This window comes from Squalius cephalus (assembly GCF_949319135.1).
Source record: "Squalius cephalus genome assembly, chromosome: 22".
Taxonomy (NCBI): Eukaryota; Metazoa; Chordata; class Actinopteri; order Cypriniformes; family Leuciscidae; genus Squalius; species Squalius cephalus.
Window position 1 is genome coordinate 19,036,657 of NC_137143.1, and position 12,313 is coordinate 19,048,969.

Genomic DNA, 12,313 nt, shown 5'->3' on the forward strand with positions numbered 1-12,313 from the left:
AATATTAATTTCTTCCAAGAAAAAATCTTACCAAAAACTTTAAAACAATAGGAAAAATGTATAAAAATAAATTAAAATTATGTATTTAATTTAAAATAACATTCATTTTTTTTTAAATGTCAACTAATTATTAAAAAATATGTGGGGCTTTTCTCAGCAAATATAATTATAAATAATTTGATTAATTAATTGATTGGTGTATCATTAATTGAAGCCATAATGGGCCTATTTTATAAATCTTATTTAGTTAATTTCGTAAACTTCTATGTGAGCACTAGTTTATACTTTTTTGTTGTTGTTTGTATCTTGTTAATAAAGTTGAATCACTAAAATCTGTGGTTTAAGGAATTTCTTCCTCTGTGATAAATGTCTGTAATGACAGTTTCACTGTTATTTTACATGTAAAATGTGAGGTTAATCCATTCCTCTGGTCATTTAATGAACTCTAAAGAAAAATGTAGCTTATTATTTTTATTTTCTCACTCCCTTTTTCTCTCTCTGTCCATTTCTCTTAAGGACCCCTCACTCCTTTTCTCCCCTTAACCATAAAAGACTTTTGACAGGCTCCTTCTTGAACACAATGCAGGAGCCTGGAAGCCAAGCTCACTTTTTCTTGGCTGTCTTCCCCGGTGTTCAAATTTGCATAGAAATAATAATGAATTGAAAACCAGTCCGGCTAATGTTTCAAATCAAATTAGGTCATTGAGCGCAGTCCCAACAGGCCTGGAGGTCTCCTTTCTTAATTATAAGCATAGTTCAAATCCCCAAAACGAGGAGTATCCGAGAGCTTGGCAGTGGATACTGAAACATTTTGTGATTTGTGTTGGACTTGACACATCTACCATATGGTACGGTAGTACATGCCAGAAAATGTGCTCCTGTGAGAGGTACATATATTCTTCACCTCTGTTGAAGCATTATTCCTTTGCGCAGAACCACCAATGAAAACTGTTTTTTCTGGGAATGACATGTACGTATGCAGTTGATGTAATGACTCTTAGATAAATTATTATGAGTTTGCGTGTTCCCTCTTTCTGCTACCAATTGCCTGTCTGTTTTTCGCTCCCTCTGTAGACTTGTTCTACATTTAAGCCGAGACATTCGATTTAAGCCTGTTATACAAGGGAGTGATGTAAATGTTAGGTCTGTGGGTTTTAAGCAGATAGTTTTAGTCCCATGCTCTGAGCTTCACACCAAGCAGATTGTTTTTTACTTTATTAAAAGTCACATCTTATTAGACCAACTTATTATTTTGCTCTTCTGAGGATCTCTTTGAAGTGGAGCAAATTTGCCCACCCAGTTAAGAGCACAAGGGGTTTGTATATCATGTTGAATCATTTTTAAAAGTCGATGGTCTGTACATTTCTCCAGTTTAACTTTAACTTTGTGACATCAACGTATAAGGAAAGCAAACAATTTTGGTCATGTGCGTAAACTTTTTTTTCAATCGTTTTTAAAGGTTGGTGCTCTTGTATATTTTTCAGATTTAACTTAAGTTTGTTATCTCAAAGTATAAAGAAAAATGTGTTTGCGACTGCGTGCATAAAATATTTTTTGACTGATATGGCATATTGAGTGAGTCCTGGGAACACTTGTAACATCCAAAATTACTTTGCAAACAAACGAGAGATAACTCTTATTCAGTTCAGTAAAGACTTCAGTAAAGTTAAGTAAAGGTTAAGCTTTTTCCAGTATTTTTCTCATATTTTCAACCCTGTATTTCTAAATGATATTTATTTTATTTCTAGGCTAGTTGCTGGTAGGCACTAGTGGGAGCTGGGAGGGAAAGTTACTTTTAAAAGTAATACATTACAATTTGCGTTACTCCCCAAAAAAGTTACAAATTACGTTACTTAGTTACTTTTTATGGATTACTTTTGCATTACTTTTTCCCATACCAACTGAGCTTGCTTATTTGATTTTTAAGAAGAAAAAAAGTTCAATTTCTGACCAATGTAAAGGCCCTTTCACAACAAAAGTGAAAAGAATAAGCCTCAGGCTGAAAAAAATTATAATTCACGCCTGTACAGTAGAGGCGCAGCTCAAACAAACCTTTCAGCTGTGCTGCCATTCTGGACCACAGAAGAATAGGACGCAGAAGTTCACTCTTACTTCAGCAATAAAACTATATTTTGTTGTAAATCTAAAAGTAATGTGTTTTACTTTTTCCTTGGAAATAGTCATCTGATTACGTAACCCGCGTTACTTGTAATGTGTAACCCCCAACACTGATAGGCACTATACAAAAGTTCATCAGGAGTAATTGTAAAGCTATAGATATGAGATAATAATTTGATAAATTGATTGAATAAAATATACTGAATTATGTAAAAATACAATGAACATTATTTATGTTAAATTATTTTATTTTATTTTAAATTATCTACTGTTTTTGGCTTAACAGCTATGTTTTACTGAAGAGAATATAACTAATTAAAAATAGTAGTAGTAATAATACTGTACTGTATGATGTGTTATATGGACCTGTGTCTGCAATAAAGCTTTAATGTAAATAATAAAACATATTTTTAATCTTTTTATAATTTAACGAAATGTATTATTTTATAATGTTAATACAGGCACTGCTTTGACTTTAAACCCCATTTATTCCTGACAGATGAAATTATTTGCACCATATAAGGGTGCATTCAGTATTATATTAAGTATATACATGTAAATATTACATTAATGGTATAGAAATAGAAAATATTAAAGTATTGGTATTATTACTTTAAGGCGAGTTTCTGGCATATTGTGGGTTAATATCGTGCCACCAACCAATGTAACATATTTTAATGCTTTCATTTTTATACATGCACATACTGACACACATTTATGTTTCTTGCACCAAGAGATGGCAGTTAGATATTGTAGTTGCTTGTGAGTTATGAAGGAAAATATAAAACACATTTCAATTGTCTCTCCTACATTGCATGTGTGTGTGCGCCACTCCGTGTTCCAAGTGGTGTAAATTAGCAGTGTAATTGCTGGCAATGAGGCCAAGAGCCCGGGGAGAGGATTTTGGGATAACCTGTTGCTCAAGCACTAGAGGGAATGATTATTCAAGCACAAACACACACACACACACACATACATACATACATGCAGACTTACTTTGAAGTAACTTCTCTCTTTTAATCTTGCTCTTGCATTTATTTGCATCCGCATGATTTGAGCCTTTGTAGTGCAAAACTGAATCGAGTTTTACCACTCTTTAATGAGCTCCCATCCAGTGCAGTGAATATTTGTGTGAAGTGAACCAGCCAAAAGCTTTTAGATGGATGATGCATTGTGACATTAGATACACAGATAGTTTTGTGGACAAGTGAAGAGACGAAAAAAAGTGTAAAATCTCATTGCCAGTGTGATTCATGCCAGAAACAAGCATCAGTTAACATATTCACCCTCACTGCATTTATACACAGATGTTCCCCTTGAGCTAATTTGAAATGGCTCTCTGACCTTTGCAAGGTTCAAATTATCTGCGTATTCTTCATAAATATCAATCTGACATCTCGCGCCTTGAAACCTGCTTGGAAATGAGCAAGCTCACACTCGGCTGACAATGATTATATGGGATGAAATGTCTCCCACAGTCTCTGCATGCACATCTGTTTCACACATTTGTACACTGAGTGATTCAGGACAAATTCATGTTAAGTGTTTATTTTCTGTGCTTTCAAATTATCTTGTCTCTTTGAGGGAGTACAAACGGGAAAGTCCCTGTAATCTCATTCGGTATCTTTTATCTTTTACTTGACCGGTCTTATTATGTCTACATCTCATATGGTTTGATTAAGCTTTTAGGTTTAGAGTTACAATAAGAGTTAATCTTTTAACTAGAGCAATAGACATGACCTATGTCTCCCGGATAGTGAAACTTGTTTTTTAGTTAATGCAGTCGTATTCTGATCTCTGAATTCTATGAATGCTGAAAAATATCATGAAAAGATCTGATTTGACCTTCACGTGGCCTGAACATTGACTGTGGCTGATTGTTTGTAATGAGAATTTTCTTTCTCTTTTGAAGCTGTCATTGTTGTAGCCACTTGGGAATCAGTGGCTCATCTTTGAAAAAATTGAAAGCTAGAGAGGTGCTAATCTAAAGATAAGGGGGCTGGAGAGAGGGAATTGATGAAATGAAGTATTATCACATTGTCAGTCTAACTCACATTGTCTATTTATGTAGGCATATAAATGCATCCCACGTTCAACTGTACAGATATTCATTTCAGATAGAATGGGCTTGAAGAGGAGAAAAGATGGGGTAAAGGAAGTAAAGAAGGCAGTTCTGTTTAAATTCCACCTGGTTGACATTTCTGTATATTGCAAACAAAATTTCTAAATATATTCATTACATGTCCTCCATAAAAGAAATATATAAAACATGCAAACGTCCATTTTAGCTAGGGATCAGATTGGCCCCAATCCGAAACAATATTTTCATTAACATTCAGAGTAAATATTCAATTAATATCTGGCTAATATCAGTGAAAAGTATTAACTAAAATGGAAAACGAAGGTTAATTTCAAAATTTCCTTTTTCTTTACATTAGGGATTCACGGTGCATTGGTACATTATTGGTTATCAGCCAATAATTTATTGGTATCAGTTGATGTTAGATGTATATAAATTGGCTAATATTAGATATTTAATTATGCATGCTCATTTCCCCTATTTTTGGAAAAAAAACACACTAATAATTTAATTAAACTGTTAAATGTATAGTATAGCCAATAAAAATTCACATCAATGTGTTCATACTGTAAAATTCATTTGAAGCATTTAAAATGAATGAGTTTATTTATTTTTTATTTTTTATTTAAACAAATTTATAGAATTTTAATATCAGCCATAACATGATAATAATAATTGGAATGTTGAATTTATTATCACTGCACCCCTAATTTTTATACATACAGCATTGGGGTTTCTGAGACCTCAAACATAAAGAATATACAAAATGCCACTATCATTGCCATAGTGTAGCTCATTAAGTGAACAGACCCAATGAGAGAAATGCTGTAAAGTTTTATTCTTCGATTATTTTAAATAATAACATGTTTCACTTTGAAATCAGCACAAGTGCCCCGTTTGAAGCCAATAATAGCACTGTGTTTGACAGGCTGGCATTATGCGCCCATTTCTATAAATTACTCAGAAGTGAAGGAGCCCATTTTAATAGCCTTTCAATGCTGAAATGATTGAATTCACGGCAAATTGCCTTCTTCATTGTTTCTCATCAGTAAAAGGGAAGATAGAGAGAAGGAGGAGCTGCGTGTCGGTCATTGTTTGAGGGGAGACTTCTGAAAGGGCTCGCGTTTCAGCGTTCCTCCGTCTCTCTGGCTCTTCCTGCTGCCTCCTTATGATTAAATCATTCCCAAGCTTTCTGATACAGAGACACACATGCACACCCAACACATGCAGCCTGGGGGAGAGCGGGATGGATTCCACACTTCAAAAAATAAAAGACAACAAAAGAAAGAAGAAGAGTCTGTCTGTCTTCCAGAACAGGCTGTGGATGATTCTTTGTTCTCAGGACAGACGGAAGACCAGTTGGCTCTTATTGCAAGCTTCTTTGCTCTTTAATTCCCTCCTGTCCCTCTGTTTCTCTCTCACACTCACTCACTCTCTCTAATATATGACATCTGTTTATGTGAAATTGCATTTCAGTGGGTCCCTTGTGGCAGCCGGTTATACGTCTCCTGTATTTTATTCAGGCTTGTGCAAAATTCAGAATTTAATAATTGACTCTCTTTCAATTCATGAGTTGTAATTTAGTTGGCCACATGCTCCGCAGGATGTTGAATTGGAATGATAGGTAGAGGAATTGCAATTGTTCATATCAAAGAAACTAAACAAAAAGGGAATTTCTTTAGTCCAAAACAACAAATTGGACACGAATAGGATTTTGTAGGTGTAACTACTACTTGTCTACTAAGCTACTACTTGTTGTTTGGCTCCGTCTCAAAGACTTTGCGTTAAAATTAGAGCATTCTGGGAAAACACACACACACACACACCTATATTATATTATATTAAATTATATTATATTATACAAATTTCTATAGGTGGCTGATTATTACTAATTATTAATATATTTTACACAATAATATTTTATACACCCTGTTTGCTACTCCCAAATGAGTTCTGAATGGTGCACAATCCTGATTTAGGGGAATTGGGGATATAGGTGAAAGAGAAATTGTAAACAAGAGAGGCTAAGCCAGAAAGAGAGATATAAGAAAAGTGAAAGAATGAAAGCAGGAGATAACAAGAGCAAGAAAGGCCGAGCAGGCACAAAGAAGGCGGTCTCTGCTCTCGTCTCGGATAAAACTCTCTGATGCGTAACTGGCAGATGGGCTGACACAAGCGCTGTGAACTTTACACTTCACTCTCAGTAAGTGGATTGCTTATTTCCACATGGCTGTTGAACTCTATAAAAGTCCATCTCTCGCTCTTCTGAGTGCAGTTAATATCCCTTGTTTTCTGTATCCTCTTGTGTTTTACCCCACTTTTACTCTCACAGTAGCTCTGTTCTGAAATCACTTATGTTATATTTTGGCATTGCATGTATACCTAAAGGAATAGTCCATCCAAAAATAACAGTTCGGTACCTGAATGACTTTATTTATTCTGCAGAACATAAAAGGAGGTGTTGTGAAGAAAGTTTTCTATACACACAGTGGTGGATTGGGACCAGGAGCTGTTAAGGCCTAAAAGGACAAAAAAAGTACAACAAAGCATCATAAAAGTGGACCATATAACTTGTTCACTATATTCCAAGTCTTCTGAATGCATTGAGTAGGGAACAGACTGAAATTTATGTTGTTGTTCACTAAAAATCTTGCTTGACCGCCATAGTCACAAATCATTTTCATTGTATGGATGGAAACTCTTTTGCATTTCACGGTTAAAAGAATGTCACATGGGTTGATTAAATTATGACAGAATTTTTCTGTTTCAATGAACTATTCTTAAAGAATCCTGACTAAAGAGTGCAAATCCTGAGGCTCATCATAAATTCATTCATTCCACCCATAAGAGATTCGATCGTACCAGATTATTTCCCAAATAGCCCCTTTCTCCTTTTATGTTACTGTTTAATGCATATGATGCAATTTCACAAAAATGAAATATTCATCAAGCCAGCCCATGTCTCCCCAAAGGGAGAATGGGCTGTTTTTGCCGTGTTTGGTCAGTAAAGATCAATGATATGTGTGCGTCCCTGTGTGTGCACCGTAAAGTGTCGACCAACAGACCATGGCCTCTCCTGCTGCTTGTCAATAGAGGGAATATTTGCTGATTGATTTTGTCACTGCATCACAGGAAGAGGTAACCCTGATTGGATACTGTTTAGTGAGTGTGTGTGAGCATCATATGTCACATTCAAGAGGTCCGTAACAGGGCAGCAACAAAAGATTCTGTAAGGAATTTACCACACCTACTCAATTCTGTGGTCAGGATTACTTGACTGGTCTATTGTCTGGGTCGCTTTCAAGGCAATAGGTCTTTAATTACAGCAGGAAACCTGTTTTGTATCATTGGAGATGGTTTAATAGACTATTGTTCGGCTGTTCTACAAATGGCAATGCTGATAAGATAAACAAGCTCTTTGTGTTTACACCTACTAACCACAGAATCCTTTTAAAACCAAGTAGAAAAGCCCAAGAAAGCTTGTTTGGCACAATTTCCATCCATCAACCAACCATCATCCTTGGTTCTGTATTTATATCTTAGCATCAAACAATTTGGTGGTTCTGATTGGATTTGAGTTTATTTGTTTTGTTTATTTGTTAGTTAAAAGCCTCTCTAAACCCACATCATAAAAATAAATCATTTGAGGAGGTTTCTGTACATATGAGCTATTCTTAGCGGTGTATAATGCCATTAGCACCGCAAAGAATTGAAGTGGAAAAGCGTCAACCGTTCCCAGAATGCATTACAAAATCAGAAAGGTCCAAAAATGGTCATGTCTTTTGGGATATAAACATCTGAGATTTGTCTGTATTTCACAAAGAGTCTGTTATCATTTAGAACATTCTTCAATGCTGAATACTGTCAGTTCTCTGAATATGCTGATGCTGTGCTTTCCGGGAGAGGTCTTGAGTCACATCTCCACTGACCTTTGTCCGATATCTCTCCTGGTGGTTTTAAGCAGAGCGTGCTCTTGGAAACTTTATTTTATATGTGCAGTCTTGTGTGAGAGAACCATAGACAATAAAATGGAGAGGGAAACATTGTGAGGGGGGAAGAAACTGTCAATCTCTCCATTTTAGAGACTGGAAATATAAAGGTCGTGACCTCTAACTGTTTTTCATTGTCTGTTCCTGTCTAATCAAAACCTTAAGTCTGCTCCCATCTTCTCCAGTACATCTGTCGCTCCAGGCTGACTTGTGACACTAATACACACATCGGTTCTTCAGTGGTTAAATGTTCTGCTCAGTTCATTTGATTGGCAGCTGAAGTAGATACCCAAATAAACCCTGTCAGTGTTTGTGTCTTCTGATGTGCCTTTTGGGACCTTCTTAAACACACAGGAAGGCTGTCCCGGCATTTGCTGCTCTATTTAGAGTACTTGAAGGTTATTATGATGTCGTGGAGAAAGTAAAATGTAATACAAATAAAGTAATTAATGCCAATGGAAGTTAGAACGGAAAGTTGTGTTGCGTTTTAGAATTTCATTCTGCAAATTTTAAAAAGGTTTATTGAAATTCTAGCATGGATTAATTTAATGGTCCATATACTCTGAAATAAGCCACTGCCTTTTTTACGTACAGAACATAAATGCACTTGGATGGATGACGGAAACCTCAAAAAATGTCCCGCCAAATTGAGCCTGATAGCCCGATAGAGAACAAATCATTTTGGGCTTATCATGTATATCTGCATGCAAGATCTTTTCCCTCCACAGAATCATATCCCTCATCATATCCATTTTTATCATGTTTTAGCTGACATATTACATAAAAACATATTTTCATGGTAAAGGGTTAATGCACTGCAAAGTGATTATAATAAAATTTCTAATAAGGCACAGAAACAAAGTTGTCTACAGAGGGGGGTAGGTAGCTCTCTATCCATTGGATCTTGCACAACACCAGCTCAATAATTCATTTCTACTGAAAATTTAAATGGGAAATACTTCCTGTAAATGAAACAAGAGAATTGACATTGTAAAGTGCAATGTGTCTCACATATTGGTTGTTCGATTTGAAATAGCAAGTGTATTTTAAATATTCTTTTGGATTTAATGGATCTTACACAAAGTACTGTACATTTTCTTCACATTTGCAGTAACTCCTTTATAGGATTGTATTTTTTTCTCTATTGTGACTTATATCGGAGTCTAAAAATGTAGGGCGGGACTTGATTTTGTCCATCTGGGAACTGATTGGATTGTTGAATGGTTGTGGTTTGCGCATTGCTGCGATCTCATGTGAATGACAGGTTCCTGGAGGAGAATGATTATTTTCCCGCCTTTGTGTCAGTGCACATGTCCTCAGAGATGAGATGCCGTTGTGTTAATGTTTTTAACTCTTTCCCCGCCATTGAAATAATTTTCCGGCTTTCCGTGTTTTCACTTTTAGTCTTTGTAAAAAAAAAAATATGTTTTTTTTTTTCTCAGCTCTTTGTTTGAAATATTGCTTTTTTATGATGATAAGTGTTGATAAAAAAAGAATGCATGAAGCTAGAATAAAACTTTTTGGGTTTTTTTTAAGCAGAGACTCTGTTCTTTCTTTTGATATATTGCATGTTCAGATATCTATACAACAAAATATTCTGGGGGCCAAGAAAATTTTGTGAAAATGATCAAAAACGCTGGTGGTGGCTGACCACCTTTTTTTTTTTTTTTTATGTGTATGATTTAATTAATTTTAAATACAAGGGCACATAAAACAATATGATAATGTGCACAGATAAATGCCAACATATAGACTAGTTGTGTTTTAAAGGGCTAGTTTAGTCTGCAGCAGTGAACAATTGCTATGAGCCACTTTCAGTAATCTCAAAATGGAGGCCATTCACAGTTTATTGTGTTAGTGTGGAATTCATTGAGTTGGTAGATTTGGAGTCGAGCTTGAATTTGATAAACTGAGGTATTGAGGATTGAGAACTGGATTACAGTGATGTGGTGAGACAGTGATGGAGGCAATGCTGAGACAGCTGTATAGACTGAATGAGCGCTCCAGAACACTGCATGTGTGTTTGGCAGGGAGTGCTGCTTTTAGCTTTTACAATGAGGAGAACATATATTCAAAGCAAGTCATTGTATCTCAGGCGCATTTTTATCAACATCATAATCATTATAGATGTCGTTGTTGTCACCATCACCATCATCATCATCATCATCATCGTCATCTGTTTTTATCATTGAATTTGAGTGTTTTTGTATGTTTTTTTCTTCATCTGTTCATTTTCTTTCTGTAAGAGCAAGCTCTGGTAAAGGCCTTTAAAATGAAACCAAATCCAGCATTGAAAGATGTTCCTCCCACACCAGTCTGTGCTGAGACCAGCTATTGCTCATCACTTCTCAAGAGATGTAAAGAAAAATACAGAGCAAAAGAAAGGCAGAAAGAAGAAATTTAAAATGGTATTCTTGCCTGAGTTAAGTCAGCCTAAGCCTGGTCATATTGGCATTTAACTGGTTTAGTTGACTGGCAAATGGTTTCATGGCCTATTGACCCTCTAAAACCCAATTTAAAAGAAAAAGAAAAACACCTGAAGCTAGTTTAAACAGTTTTAACTGTTTTTAAGCAAGAATAAAAGAGGTAGAAGCACTTTCTCCATAAAATCATCTTAAAAGTGGTGCCTAAATTAATAAATTGCCTATTTTTCTAGCTCCATTATTACTATGACTTTGTAACAGTGTTGATTCAGTATTATTGATGTACTGATTCACTTCCTTTGATATTTGTTTTTGATGTTTCCATTGATGCTTTTTATTCATATTTTGTATTAGGTTTTATTTGTATATTTCTGTTTTAATTTAAATTTAAATTAAAGTTTTTGTAATTTTGTGTCATTTTTACATTTTTATTAGGTTTTAGTTTTTTTAATATTTTATTTATTTCAGTCATCGCTGCTTTGTACCCATCAAACTTTTTCAGGAGACACGGGCGTTCACGTGTTCCCTCAGGATGAGGTTGTATCATATGCACATGATGTTGGAGTCCATTCACACAAAACCTCAGAAAAAAGAAATGACTTTAACATGTGATGGGGCCATTTTCATATCATATTCTATTTCCTTCCCCCATTTTTTCCCCGTTTCTGTCTTAAATGAGAGTGAGTGTATTGATTTAAGAGAAAGAATGATGTTGATACATGAGTGTCTAACTATCCTGTACCCCTCCGACGTCCAAAAAGGTCCTGTCGATGATGGCTTTTCCTTCCTGCTCTCAGATTTCATTACGCATTTCTTAATACCTTTTTATGCATAGCGCTCTCTCGTTCTCTCTCTCTTTGCCCTCTCTTCAGAATATATTTTGAGGTTTTCCGCACCCTGTGCTTAGTCAAAGATGTCTATGTCGGTCACAAATTATTTTCCCACTTAAACAAGAATAGAGTGCATTTTGTTAACTGGCGGGTCAAGCTGTTTCATTCATTAAGTGTGGAAACAGTTCTTTCTCTGTTTTTCTCTCAAATCCCCAGAATCCTTCTTACTTGGGACACCCCTATTGATTGATAACTTCAATTAATGATGGAACAAGTTACGTGTTCACATGAACATGCAGGGAAAGACTTTCTCCCTTTCGCTTCTCCTCCTTTTCCCCTTACTTCACTATTTTAATTTTGTCTCAACAAATTCCTTTAGAAGTATCATTACACACTCCTTATATGCATCTCCTATGGTGTAAATTCAGACACATACAATATAAAAACTGATTTTGAAAAACACCCAGTAATAAGCGGAATGCAAATTTGTGCATTCGTGAGTCAGAAGACAACAGACGATTATTGAGGCGCATCATATGACCAACCACACTTAAATTGCACATAAAAAGCTTCCATTCACAGAGGCATTCATAGCAGGTTGCCTGGTGCCGAGCTAACATATAATTACATTAAAGAGTCGTGCAAGCAGCCGTGGAATTTTTACTGCTCTAAGTATGGAGCATAGTAATGCAGTCTTGGGCATAGACTCCAGCTTCTACCATTTAAAGGTAATGTCAGACTAGAAATCTGCATATAAGGTCATATTATGTGCCTATATATTGTGGCAAGAGTTGATGGGGTGCAAAAAAATGGTCATTATATGGAAAGTATTTTCCAAGAATGTCAATTTGTCCTTTGTGAGCCACTGGGATC

General features: G+C 35.5%; 1 protein-coding gene across 2 annotated transcripts in view; it reads left to right on the forward strand.

The window, feature by feature from the left end:
* The window catches only part of prickle2b (prickle homolog 2b), an 81,870-nt gene that overhangs the window by 25,738 nt on the left and 43,819 nt on the right, over positions 1 to 12,313 (forward strand). The gene's annotated exons all lie outside the window — the stretch shown is intronic.